The following is a 13,846-nucleotide window of genomic DNA, read 5'->3' on the forward strand; positions in this document are numbered from 1 at the left end:
TGAATCTTGCCAGTAAAAAATAAAAAACACACAGAAATCGCAAATGAAGATAAGAATAGACACGCACGCAGTGGAACACAGAAACGAATCTTCTGACGAAGAGAGGGCGATGGCCGGAGCCACCAATGTTTGAGACAAATGGTATGACACCACGAAGAATTATCCTTGGGTTCATGAACACTGCTCGTCTTCGAAGCACAAGTGGCATCAACAATAATGTGAAATACTTGATTAATTTATGTATAATTGGGGAGGGAAAGTTCATTGAGAGAACAACACTCCCCTATGTCCATGCCTACACCTAGAGCCAAATGTAATGATGAGTGAGGTGTGGTGTGCCTAGTTTCAATCCACATTACTTGAATCAATGATATTTAGCTCACGCCTTAACTCACGAAACCTTGCTTCGTCTAGCGGTTTGGTGAAAATATCTGCAAGTTGCTCTTGAGTATTGATGAAGAGGACCTCAATATCTCCTTGCTTAATATGATCTCGAACGAAATAATGACTAATATCAATATGCTTGGTCTTGCTATGTTGCAGTGGATTGAAAAATATCTTGATGGCACTCTCATTGTCACATAAAAGAGACAGTTTGTCACAAGTGACACCATACTCCTTTAAAGTTTGCCTCATCCATAAGAATTGAGCACAACAACTTGCGGCAGCTACATACTGATCCTCGGTAGAAGAAAGTGACACACAGTTTTGTTTCTTCGAAGACCAACTTACCAAAGAGCGACCAAGGAATTGGCATCTGATAATGAGTTCATGGAACTATTCTTCTCGTCCCTCGTTGGTTACCCCAAGTGGAAGGTTGAGATGTAGTCAGCAACAGATTTCCCTTACATAGGGACTGTAAGGTTTATCAAACTAGGAGGACTCTAAGGATCAACAAGTATGTGTCTGCAGCCCTGGTGCTAGCAGAAGACGTGGACCTACACACACAACAAATAACTTTGGTCCCAACAAGTTCAGAGAGGTCGTCAATCTATCCGGCCTTGTCATTTCCAAAGGATGAAACACAAGCGGAAATAGCGATGGTGATTGCAACGAAAAAGGAAATAAAAGCAGTGAATGGTGGATGTGTAGACAATGGTGGAAATATGGACCAGAGTCCCATGATTTTCACTAGTGATGTCTCTCTTCCAAAAGACGATAAACAACTATGTTGGGTAAACAAATGACACCTGGGCAATTGACAGAATTATAAACGCACCGCAATGCTAATCATGCAACAAGAAAGTTAGAGGCTCATAAGTATGGGCAGTACGCGAAGACAAGTAGACCGTTTATCCATCAGCATCTACTCACTAAGCGTCCACCTTGAGATAACTATCCAGAACATCTCGCTGGTATTAAGTTGCGAGCCCCACCCAAAGTGTAAACTCAAAGCAACGGACAACTGCATTAACAAACTTTGCGTAAGGTAAACAATCCGTACAACCGTGGTTACAAGCACCGTTGTTTTATCCCTTGTGGCAACACGACATCCCCTAGTCTCATGTTTCTATGACTCAAGCTAGACATCACGGGGCATGAACCCAGAATCATGCATAACGCTCCCTCTTGGAGTTACAATCTACTACTTGACCAAAGCAATATAAACTAGGGAGAACATGCATGAATTACTGAAGAACAAAATATAGAAGAAGAACCAAATATATACCTCATCACAATCTGAACATAATCTCATAATCCATCGGATCCGAGAAAACTCAGCATAGCAACAGTAGGTAAATTACATAGATGCCTTGATCATGTAGGGCAGCTCACAAGGGCTAAGTATTGAATCATAAGATTGGAGACAAGACATCACATAGCTACAGGTCATGGACTCATGGTCCAAGGAGGACAACTCATGACATGTCCGGGAAGTGTCCATTGTGGTGGAGAAGCTCCCGGAGGTCAATCCTCCCTCCGGCACGGTGCCGGGAAGAGGTTTCCTGGCGCTCCCAATCTCGGAAGAGCTACGGCGACGGAACGGAGGTGAAATTCGCTATGTGGGATATAACTTTAGGGTTTTCACATAGGGAAGTAAATATAGGCAAAAGGTGGGCGCCAGGGGGTGGACTCACCACCCAGGCGAACTCGTGGCGCGGCCAGGAGGGGGCCCGCACCTGGTGGCCACCTAGGCGAGGCCTGGCCCCCCTCTGGCCACCTTCGTGCTTCCTGAAGCTTCCGTCACGCTGATTTTTATATAGTTTTCCTATGATTTTTCAGGCTCTGAAAATTGGGGTAAAGTCCGTGCAATTAAAAGACATCAGCAAACAGAAACTGGCACTGGGTGCACTGAATTAGTAGGTTAGTCCAAACATGTGTAAAAAGGTACGAAAGTGTAGCAAAACAGATAACAATGTCACCCAGAAGAGCATGGAACCAACATAAGTTATAGATACGTTCGGGACATATCAACATCCCCAAGCTTAATTCCTGCTCGTCCTCAAGTAGGTAAATGATAACACAAATAATTTCCGTGGTGACATGCTAACACACATATAAGAACTTCAAAGTAAAGCAAGTAAGATATGCTATTCAAGTCAAGACATTAACAAGCAAGAGTCTATATCTAGTATTGAAATTAGCAAAGTAAGAACATAAAGGTGCAAGAGCTCTCGCTGTCCGTGACTCGAATGTCTCCAAATGGTGTTTGCGTGCAAGAAGTGGGAGATGGATGTAGAGCATAAAAATACTATATAGTTTAATTGAGAACTCAATCTACTAAAACTTCAGACTTGGTCTCCTTTGGAATCTTATTTTGACTCATCCCAGACCACTAGTCAGGCACAAGTCAAAATGATCCTCTCCCTTTGGACTTTAAGCACTCATGCAATGGATGAGCGTGAGCAAGATATATTGGCACTTAGGATGGCAAATAGAATAATGACGGGAAGGAATACAAAAAAGGTGTGAAAGGCTCACATCAATGAGGACGATTATAGGCGAGAGAAACCCAAATGATAGATATGATGTGAGGAGTAGGGATTGCCATGCAACGGATGTCCATACGAGCTAAGGTAAGCTCTCCAATGGAACTAGTGGGGGTGCATCCAACTTTCTTGCTCTTGAAGACCTAGAGCTCTTTGAGGAGGCTCATCATGGGAATATACAAGCCAAGTTCTATAGTGTAAGGGTCCCCACATAGTTATGCATGAATCATAATCTCTATGGAGTACAAATATATCAATGGAGTACGAGTGTGGATCTTTCAAAAGGAATAGTAGTGTTGCCCCCTTCTCTCTTTTTTTCCTTTTTTTCTTTCATTTCTATGTTTTATTTTTTTGTGGCCTCTTTGGCTCTTTCTATTTATCTCTCATTTGTCCTCTTTGGGATATTTTCATGTGTCCTCTTTTTGGATATTTTAATTTCTCCTCTTCGGGATATTTTCCTCACTTAAGGGAAACACTCTATATTTCAAAAGAAATAAAAAGAACATATTCACACTTTATAAGTACTCAAGATAAAGATAAGTGAAAACTATCACGATGTATGCAAATGTATGCCTCTCCCAGTGTAGCAGGATATGCAATGACACTAGCGCGTCATGTAGCAATAATAAGGGCAAAGCCCAACTAGCATGCGTCTCCTTGATCAAGCAAACGCATGTATGACATGAAGATCAAGTCATGAGATGGTGGATGTTGCATGGCAATGTATCTCGGAAAGGCTATGGAAATGCCTTAATAGGTAGGTATGGTGGCTGTTTTGAGGAAGGATATCATGAGGCTTATGATGACAGAGCGTATCATGCCAAGGGTTTGGATGCACCGGCGAAGTATGCACCAACTCTCAAGATGAGAAAGGGTAATGCACGGTACCGAAGAGGCTAGAAAAATATGGATTGTGGAAGTGCCAACTCATGCACTTATTATCGGTAACTCTCTATCTAGTCAGGAGATTCACAAAGACACAAGTACCCCAAGCAGGAGTATTTGGGGGTTTGGTTATCCTTGTGTACCCTCGACCCATGATAACATGAGGGTACTCTATATATTCCAACCACTGCAAAGGTTAGCGATCCCTCTAGTAGCTAGAGTTTTCAACTATTTTTTTAGTTTTGAAAATACACACGGATTTCCCAAAATACGACACCTATCACTAATTTGCTCAATCTATTGACACCAAAAGTTGAAACATTACTCAAATCAATACCTCAAAACTATTGCAAGTCACTACTATACTTAAATAGCAACCTCAATTAGCTACTCGTGCAAGACACACAACTCAGTGCAACAAGCCAACTCTATAAACAAGATAATTATGATAACTCAAGAGAGTTCCAAAGGCAACCTAAATAAAATCTCTTAAAAAGATAAAGCATGAAAACTAAGAGCTAAGCATGACACCATCTATGAAAAGATAAATAACACACAAAAAGATAAGCATGAAAACCTATGTTGTGTTCTAGGGTGGAGTGGAGCGTGTTTCTCTCCCAAACAAAGAAGGCTAGGGTCCAACTTGTTAGGAACGGCAATCAAAACAAAAACAAACTAAAAAGTAAAGAGCGGGGCGCTCCAAGCATAGCACATAACATATGAAGTGATAAAAGTATAGCATGGAGAATGACGAACTGATGATTGTTGATGGAGAAGGGGATGCATGGGGACATCGCCAAGCTTAAAAGCTTGAGTCTCCTTGAATATTTCTTGGGGGTGCATGGGGGCATCCCCAAGCTTGAGTGCTTGACACTCCTGGATCTTCTTTCATCATCTTCCATGCATACTTGAAAACTCCCTTCATACGAAACTCATCATAAGCTGATTAGAGTGGTTAGTGCCCATAATAAAATATATTTTTATCTACTGGAACTAAAGATTTTTAGGAAGAGATACTATTTATAAAGATTTATAAAAGGTTTTTGCAAATAAAAAGCAAGATTAAGATTTGCAAAACAATGAAAACGCAAAACGGGGCAGAATCTAGGAAAAATAGACCAGCAGGTAGTAAATAATTTTTTCGGGGCACTTCTGCTACTCAAATCAAAACACTCAGAACAGACGCCAGAAAGTCAATTATATAGAGCATATTGTCTACACAATTCAGATTAAAAAGACGATCTGGTAATTTCTGGCTAATTTTTCTATCAAGCAGAAAGAATCTGTTTTTGGACAACATGTCACAACTTTTGAACTTTCTTACAATCGGAGGCTAAAACTTGGCACAAAGCTTGAAAATAAAGATACAATGATGTTGCTACAGTAGTAAGAAGTATCAAGACCACTAAAACTGAAAGTAAAAACAAATTGGGTTGCCTCTCAACAAGCACTTTCTTTTATGCCTTTGAGCTAGGCATGATGGAAAAAGAAGGATCAAAGTTCACCAAGGTCATCAGAATCATCAAAACCTTCAAACGGATCCTCAACAAGTTCATCCTTATTTTTCCTAGGGAACGGGTACGTACCTTTCACTTTCCCACGTATGCATATGTTTCCTTTACATATATCAATGAAGCCGTTCATGGCTCGGAGGAAGTCCCTTCCAAGCCCTATGTTTCCTTGGTTTGGCTTCATGACGAAGAAATCAACCGTTGCATAATTTTTTAAAGAATGTAACGTGGAAATATTTTACCTTTCCCGGGGTCTCAGAAATATCCCCATTAGCATGTGTCGGTGAAGGGATCGACACCTATGGGGGCCTCAACGGTCCCCTTTTTGTTGGTTTGGCGGGGAGAGGGGCTGCAGCAAGAGTAGAACCAACAGTAAGGGCCAGGCAATATCTTTTTACCCAAGTTCCGGCCGCGTGGTGCATAAAGCAGAACTCTTGCATGTGTTTAGTTATTCATTTTGGGTTATTTTAGATCTATCCCTCTTTACAGCCTTTCGATTGGTCAAAAAGCCAAAAGTCCTTAATACTGAGCCTCGGGCCTCCATTTATAGGCGAAGGGGTCACCATAGTTGCTCAGTGGGTGAATGGTGGGTTCACGAGTGAAATAGCATCGACCGACAATTACGGTGTTACTTCGGTGCATTAAATGCATTGACAGACTTCCCTGACCTTGTTAGGGGGGCGGAAACGTACCTACACGTGGCAACTTCAGGGTGTTGCGCTGGCGTGTGGGCGGACGCATGGTCCATGCATCTGCGGTGGCGTGTTCGTCGGTGGAGGCATTCACAGGTCGTGGGGGCGCCCTGGGCCCATGTCTCTCCTAGGGCTTTCTTTTCCTTCCCGGCAGGGTTACCTTGCCGGGGGTCTTCCTATTCCTCTCGGTAGTGTGGGGACCCCGACTTATGAGTCGAGATCGCCGTGCTCAGTGATCCCAGAGATCAATGCTCATCGAACACAGATACCGAATAAAAGAGTCTTACATCCAAGTACCGATTATTACAACACATGACCGAATGGTCAAGTTCACAAGGGAGGGACTAAGGCCAAATCATTCTCATACAACTAGTAGCGGAAATCGTAGGGGCTAAGCGGGTGCCCATGCCATCAAGCCTACACCGACATGCATTCTCACTCGGAAGCATCCTAGTTCGCAGAGGCGTCTCCGAAGACGTACTCATCTCCAAACTCCGGTCCCTCCATGTGTGGTCAATAACATAACCAGTGGCAAGACAATGAGTACTTTGAATGTACTCGCAAACAACCCATGATATGAACAATGAAAGTGAAGGATAACAATATCATGCATCTTTGGTGGAAATCATCGGGGGGGGGGGGTGATCATGAATATGCATCAAGTTAAAGAATTACTTTTGAAGAACAGGTTACAGATATCAATATATCTGTCGAGGGCTGAGCCATCCGGGCTCACCCTGTATGCCAACTCACCGAACTTGGTCATATCATTACTTTCATAATAACTCCTTTTTCATCACAACTCAAAGACACTTGGTTTATGCGAAAAGGACTTGACGTAGTATAAACAGGATTACCCAACTGTCCTTGACCGTGGACACGACTATTCGAATAATTTTGCACTCTACAGAGGTAGTACGCTGGACCAACGAGATCCGGGAAACTTCCGTGTCATCCACGACTCGCGGTATATAACATACCCAAGGTAAGTACCCGATCAATGCCTTTCCCCTAACGATACTAGACAAAGAGGTCCACTCGATTGGTACCCAGCCCACAAGTTGTACGTCTTACGAGCACCAACTCTGGAGAGTATCGACCATGCGGGGACCAACGGTGTGCCTGGAACTCATAAAAATGGCATAGTCGTCCTACCTGGCACGACCCCATCATGAGAGTGACCACACATCACTCCCGCCACTAGTAATGTGGCTTTTGCTAGCACCGACCAGAGTAATCAACATAGCCCCGTCCCATAAGGAGTAACGTGGTCGTACTAGTAAGGTTGGGACGGTCGACACATCATAAATCAAATAACATTTCCGAAACCATACTCACTCAAAATAGCCGGTGCACCACTTCACCAAAAATGGCCACCTAACTCATCATCACCCTCGGACATTAGTGGCACCCGACGGGGTTTTCATAAACTCTTTGATTTATACCAACAACATGCTCATGCTATTTACCCTAGCATTACTTCTCAACATGATATTAGCATGACCCCGTAGGTGGTAGGATCAAGCTCAATGCATGTTCTCCGGAGGAACCTCACATCAAATGATGTACCGACACTTATGATCATATGCAATGGAATACTTGCTATCTTATCATGCAATATAACTCATGCTCAGTCATGGTCAAAGGGCCGCTTGCCTTGGTCAGCTAGGTATCCGGGGTCTTTGAGGTCTTTCGCTCTAATTCCCTTGTCAAACGGATTTTCTATCTTCGATAAAATAATAAATAAGAAATAGCTCACTCACAAAGAGATCACAAAGTTATTTGAAAAATGTTTTTTATTACTGATAAATCTAAGTTATCTTTTTGAAAAATATTTGCCTCAAATTTTTATGAAGGAACATTTTTAAAATTAACCAAACAGAAGCAAAACTATTCCAATTTAGTCCTTTTTAATATTGCAAACAAAATAATTGTTCAAAAAATTCATCCAATCATCTCATTAAATAATACATAAGTGTAGAAGAATAATAGTGGAAAAATATATTTTTACACTGGTTAAATATTTTTATAAAAATATTTGAAATCAAAATTTTAAAAATAAAGAGAAATGGGCTAAGTCCCTGGCCTGGCTCGGCCTGGAACTGGGTTCGCCTGCCCAAGCGCGCGCGCCGTTAGGTTTGAACCTCACGTGCAGGCCTTTTGAACCTCACGTGCGGGCCCTGCGATCAGCGGTTGCGGGTAGCACGGGGGAGGAGGCTGGGCGACCGACAAGTGGGGCACACCTGTCGGGGTCGTCTCCTACCTCTGGCCAGAGAGGAAGAGGAGCACGCCGACGAGGCTGCCGACGTTCTCAAGCCCCAACAAGGATAGGAATGGGTTCGGCATGACTCCGCCTACCTGCGGGTGGTCGGAGCAGCGACGGAGAGGCAGGGGTTTGCCGGCGACGAGAAGGCCGTGGCGGAGTTTCGGGAGGTGGTCGAGGAGGTTGCTAGGGGCATGAAAATGCTCGGGTGAGTTGGGGGAAAGCTTCCTGGGGTTAGGGGGATCAGTTTGGTGGGTCGAGGGATGCAGGAGACGTCGTGTAGCCGAAGATCGACCGGAGATCCGAGGCGGAGGGGCCTTGGTCGATCTCGAGCACCGGGGCTCTGCTGGTTTGTTGGGGTGGCAAGGGAGTTCCTAGTGGTCGTGGGGAAGCTGTCTGAGGGGTGCAGGAGCGAGGGGGAGGGCTATAAATAGGCCCACGACGGTGGGCCGATTCAGGAGCGCCGGTTACTCATCGTGGCGCGCATGGGAGTGTAAAGAGGGGCTGGGGTCGAAACCACAGTCTCAGGACATGGTTTTGGACTGCGAGAACCATCTGCTACAGAGGGAGAGAGGGAGTCGAGCATCCGTGGCCGCACAACCTTGGCCAGTTCTGGTGCACGCGGGCACGCATCGCACGAGCTCTAGCACGGGAGAGGAGGGGCCTGATGGTTTCTCAATGCAGAGGGGTTGTCGAGGAAGAGGTTGGACACCTTGGGGGAGGCTGGAACTGGCCGAGAGTGTCGCCCCCACCTCGGTGGCTTCCAGTAGCGCCCAGAGCGCAGTATTGGCATGCCATGGCATGTTGGTGCACTCTGACGCACTTTGGACGTGTCAAGCATGTCCTGGCACTGGCTGGGAGTGTGGCTAGCCATTTGGGTCTCATGGGAGCTTCGGCTGGTCAAGGGAGACAAGAAATATTGGTGCTGTCAGCCTTGAATTGAAGCTTAAATTGGGTTTTATTCCTCTCCACTTTGAACCAGTGAGGGGCAGTTGACTGGGGTTGGGTATTGATACTAGCCACCTAACCTGTGAGTTTGGAGCAAAGGGGTTGGGTTTAGCTGTGGCTAAGATGGCTTTTTCCCATCTATCGGAAGGTGCTCGACAGTGGTTTGAGGGATTGCACCCCACCACTGCTGCTATAACTTTACAGGTTTGGGTTTGGTGCCAAAACATGGGGTTTCACCAAGTTTGAGATTCATTGGACAAGTTTAGCTATGTAAACTTGAAAACACCTCCATATGACCAGATCTTTCCCTTCCAAAGAGAGTGTGGGCAAACTAAGTCCCACAAATCCCATTTTTGGTGTCGAACCCTCATTTGAGGTATTAGGCACTCCTGCAAAGTTTGAGCATCATTGGACAAACTTTGCTATGTAGAGTTTCTCTAACTTCAATCTGGACAGAAGGGGTTTTAGAATTATTTGGGGTCCTTAATCACCTTGGATCAAGGTGAAACTTTTTGTGGACACCAAGTATGGCTTAGTAATACCATTCGAATCTTCCAGGATTTTATTGAGAATATTTCCTTTGAAAGTATTTTATAAGGTCAAAACAGACAGAAATGGTTTCCAGGGTTTTATTCTATTAATAAAATATAAAATAGGTTTAAAAATCTTTTGTATGGAAAATATATGTCCTTTTAATCATCACCAAATTTAATCAGATTTTTCTAAGGGAAAAAGTATTTTTCCATGTAGGAATACCAATTCTGGCCTCACAAATGGACCTGCAACTAAATTAGGAAAACAATTATAAAAATAATTATTTTTGTGGTTTTGGAATATAAATATAAGTTAAAATCAGATCAACAACTTTGAGTAGAAACCAACCTTGCCATCAGGGACAAGTAGTGCAACTCAAAGTAGGGTTTTACCTTGCTTAGAATCAAGTAAAGGTTTTTAGAAATAATTCAATATTGTGAAATGAGGTTTTTATCATCACATGATCATACTCACAAGCATACAATGACAATCATGGCACTCACATCATTAGTTTTTAAAAACTTTTAACAAGCTCAAATTTTTGCATTACAGAGAATGTGGTAGTAAAAACAGGGTGTGACAGGCAGGGAGGTGATGGCCTGCCGATGCCTTGTCAATCTTCCCGGCAAGGGTGGCTTGCCGGGGCTCGGTCCTTCTCCCTCGGCGGGAGGGTCTTGCCATGGCATTATCTATCCCCCCGACAGGGAGCTCCTGCCGGGGTCTCTTCTTCTTTCCCAGCAAGCGAGTGCTTGCGAGGGGGCATGCAATCTGCACTTGGTGGCTTTTGAGTCTTGCTTCCTCCCTAAGCTCTAGCGATGCACCTTGCCACTGCAGAGTGGCTGCTAGTGTCTGCGCACTAGTCCGAGGCATTGGAGACCCCAGTCTTCAATTTAGTGCACCGACAGGTGCCCACGGGCCTGGGCCACACACGCATGCGAGGCATTGTTGGGCCAGGCCCAAAGCTATGCGCGGACTCGCACGCGCCGGGCTTATCTGAATCGAGCCGTTACAGGCTTTCTTTCCCCACATCGCGCACTGAACGCACGAAGTGGAAGGGTGTGCGGCGTGCGTGTGATGGTCTCTTTATTCCCTAAAAATGCCTCTGCCACGTGTAGGACATGCGCAGCGGCGGTCGGGCAAGCGGCGATTGTGGCCTCAAAAGCCGCGGGCGTGGATGGACCCGCCCGTGCATGCATTGGTGCATTAGGGTGGTTCCATGTTCCGCTCATTACTTGAGGGCGATTGGGTGAGAGGGGCGGTGGCTTCTGGAGCGAGGAGGGTGGCCTCCGAGCTTTGCCCTATAAATTAGGGTGTTTGCGCAGAGGTTTTGCCCACCCATCTCACTCTCGAAGTATTCAGCGCATGTCGCCCTGTCTTCTCTTGTTTCTTTCAGCTTTAGCGATGGCACCTGCCCCCAACCATGGTTAGGGGACGGGGACGGCCTCCGTAGGCCACCAGGGCGGCAAGGGGATCCCGCTCGGATCATGCCACAGCCAGCGGCAGCCTCATCGACCGTGGCAGGAGAGGTTCGAGGTCAGGATGGGAATGGGCCGAGTCGGCCCACTAGGTCACTGACCCGACCCAAAAAATCAAGACCAATGGGCCAGGTGGGTCGTCCTCAAAACATACATGGTCCAGTAAAGCCGGCATCGTGCAACCCAATGGGTCACACGGGTCGACCCAGCCAGGTAACCCTAGCAGTCGAGCTGCCCCCGAGGCCGATGGACGCCCTCGACCACCTGTGCTGTCGCCGCCCCTGACCATCTCCGCCGCCGCCCTCGACCATCTCTGTCGCCGCCCTCTGTCGGTGGAGGCCCTCGACCACCTGTGTCGCAGCCGGACGCTGGACGCCCCCGACCAGTCGACCACCTGTGCCGCCGTCGTCGTCGCCGTCGGACGCCCTCGAGTATCTCTGTTGTCGCCGGCGTTTCGCCTCGAGTATGTCGTCCCGGACGCCGTCGAGCACGCCATCCCGGTCGCCGTCCTCTCCAACTTGTCGGAGGTAAACTTTCTTGCTGTTGTGCTTTCTAGCAGAAATTGACATCATTTTTGATAGTTTGGTGACAGTTCTAGTCATAATTTGATTCCTCAACCAATTATGGACACCAAATCAACGCTATCTCCAGGCGTTGGTATATTTCCTCCTAATTATAGACAACCATTCTCTGAATTTAAATAGAAGCATAAGTAATTGAAACTGGCATAAGTACTCCATATTGATCACAGAAGCTAGATGGATGTGATTTATAGAGAAGCTAGATGGAGTATCAATCTGTTTCAGTCAATTTGGACCGTATTGATCAGATAGGATACTAGTATGATGAGAGATCAGTATACTAAATTGAGGACAGAAATCAGAGAACTTTGTATACTAATATCATCACAGATTCTCCATTTCTTTCATTGAACCAATTGATAAATCTCATCCAACAGGACTGACAGAAAATAGGCTGAGGAAGCCATTTTGATCCATAGTAAACCTCAGGTTCTTGTGTAAATTCAATCTATAAGTATACTTGAGTAAACTGAAATGTGTTGAATTGATCCATATTCAGGCTCTCTGTAGGAGTATTTCTCATTCATAAGAAATGAAGCTTCTGAAAGTTTTCAGTTTTCAACAGAGCAAAATTCAGTCAAGCTTCACTCTGATGGCGGGACAAGGGCGACTGAGATTCGATTGACTGCTAGAAAGCACAACAGCAAGAAAGTTTTACTCTGATGGCAGAGTAAAACTTTCTAGCAGTCAATTTGGTAGATAGGCTGTTGTGCTTTCTAGCAGTCAATTTGGTAGATAGCAGAGTAGCAGAGTTGATGTTACAGCAAAATGTAACCTGATACAAGTTATTATGCATATCTGATGTTACAGGCAAATAACCTGATACAGACATTATTCAGGCAATTCCTCTGATACAGTTCAGGCATTTGATGTTACAGCAAAATGTAACCTGCAGTTGATGAATTTTCTAGGAGATCAAGAAACAGCTCATTGAAACTGTCTGGCTGTGTAAATGTAACCTGCAGTTTCATTCAGAAACAATTTCTACATTTATGTAAAAGCAAGAGTCACTTTTTGTTTGTGATTGCCTGAAACATTTATGCATATCTGATAAATATTAATTGACTATTATAACAGAACATGTGTAATCACAAAGCTTACGCTGATGTATGCTATATTTCTCTATGATCATCTTCTTGTACATTGCAGTTTCTTGTACATTGCAGAAAATCTTCTTGTACATTGCAGTTTCTTCCAGTTTTGTGGGTGTTGATCCTTGTAATGATCCTATATTTCTCTATGATCAGAAACATGGAAGAGCAAGAAGGGGACCAGGAGGCATACAGAAGTGGCAGTTCATCGTTGATATCCGGTGCGACAATGAGAAGGGCTCAACCACCTCCAGGGCTGTCTCCTTCTTCGATAAACATTTGCAAAGCTTATCATGGTGACCATTTTCAACCTTTCTTTTTCTAAGGATGCAACTTAAGAGTTGGTAAGTTATTATCTAACTGCAATGTTTACACTTGTGTCCTTTACTCAGCAGGACGTTCACATGACACTCCTATGGTTGATTTTGAGGAAGATGAGGCCGATGAAGAAGATATTGACTATGAAGAAGAAGAGGAAGGAGAAGAAGATGAGGATGATGAAGAAGATGATGAAGAAGATGAAGAGGGGGGAGTTGATATCATTGACATGGGATCATTTTCTGAACCTAGAAGAAAGTTTTTGTCTAAAGTGTGGAAAGAATATGAGCTTATTCGTGTTGATGGCATATTTGTAGCTGCTGAGTGCAAACATTGTGCAAGGAATATTTGTGCTGAGCGTAAACATGGAACAAGTTCATTGCGCAAACATTTGAAGAGATGCAAGGAAAGGAAGAAGGTTCTTAGAGTTTCTGGGCAGCTGAGTGCTTCTATAGTGAGTTCGGATGGAGTTGCAATGGGGCTTTGGACCTTTAATCAGGCATTAGCACGTCGAGAGCTCATGAGGATGATCGTGTTGCATGAGTTGGCATTCTCATTGGTGGAGTATGATGGATTCAGAAGATTTGTTTCTGGTCTAAATCCAAATTTCAAAGTGAT

At 44.6% G+C, this 13,846-nt stretch overlaps 1 long non-coding RNA gene across 1 annotated transcript; it reads left to right on the top strand.

The window, feature by feature from the left end:
- Nucleotides 1-13,167: 13,167 nt before the first annotated feature.
- LOC123409011 lies at nt 13,168-13,405 on the top strand. Its single transcript, XR_006612818.1, has 2 exons — nt 13,168-13,206; nt 13,303-13,405. It is a non-coding gene; the product is annotated as an uncharacterized LOC123409011 (long non-coding RNA).
- Nucleotides 13,406-13,846: the final 441 nt, after the last annotated feature.

The sequence above is a fragment of the Hordeum vulgare genome, chromosome 1H (genome assembly GCF_904849725.1).
Source record: "Hordeum vulgare subsp. vulgare chromosome 1H, MorexV3_pseudomolecules_assembly, whole genome shotgun sequence".
NCBI lineage: Eukaryota > Viridiplantae > Streptophyta > Magnoliopsida > Poales > Poaceae > Hordeum > Hordeum vulgare.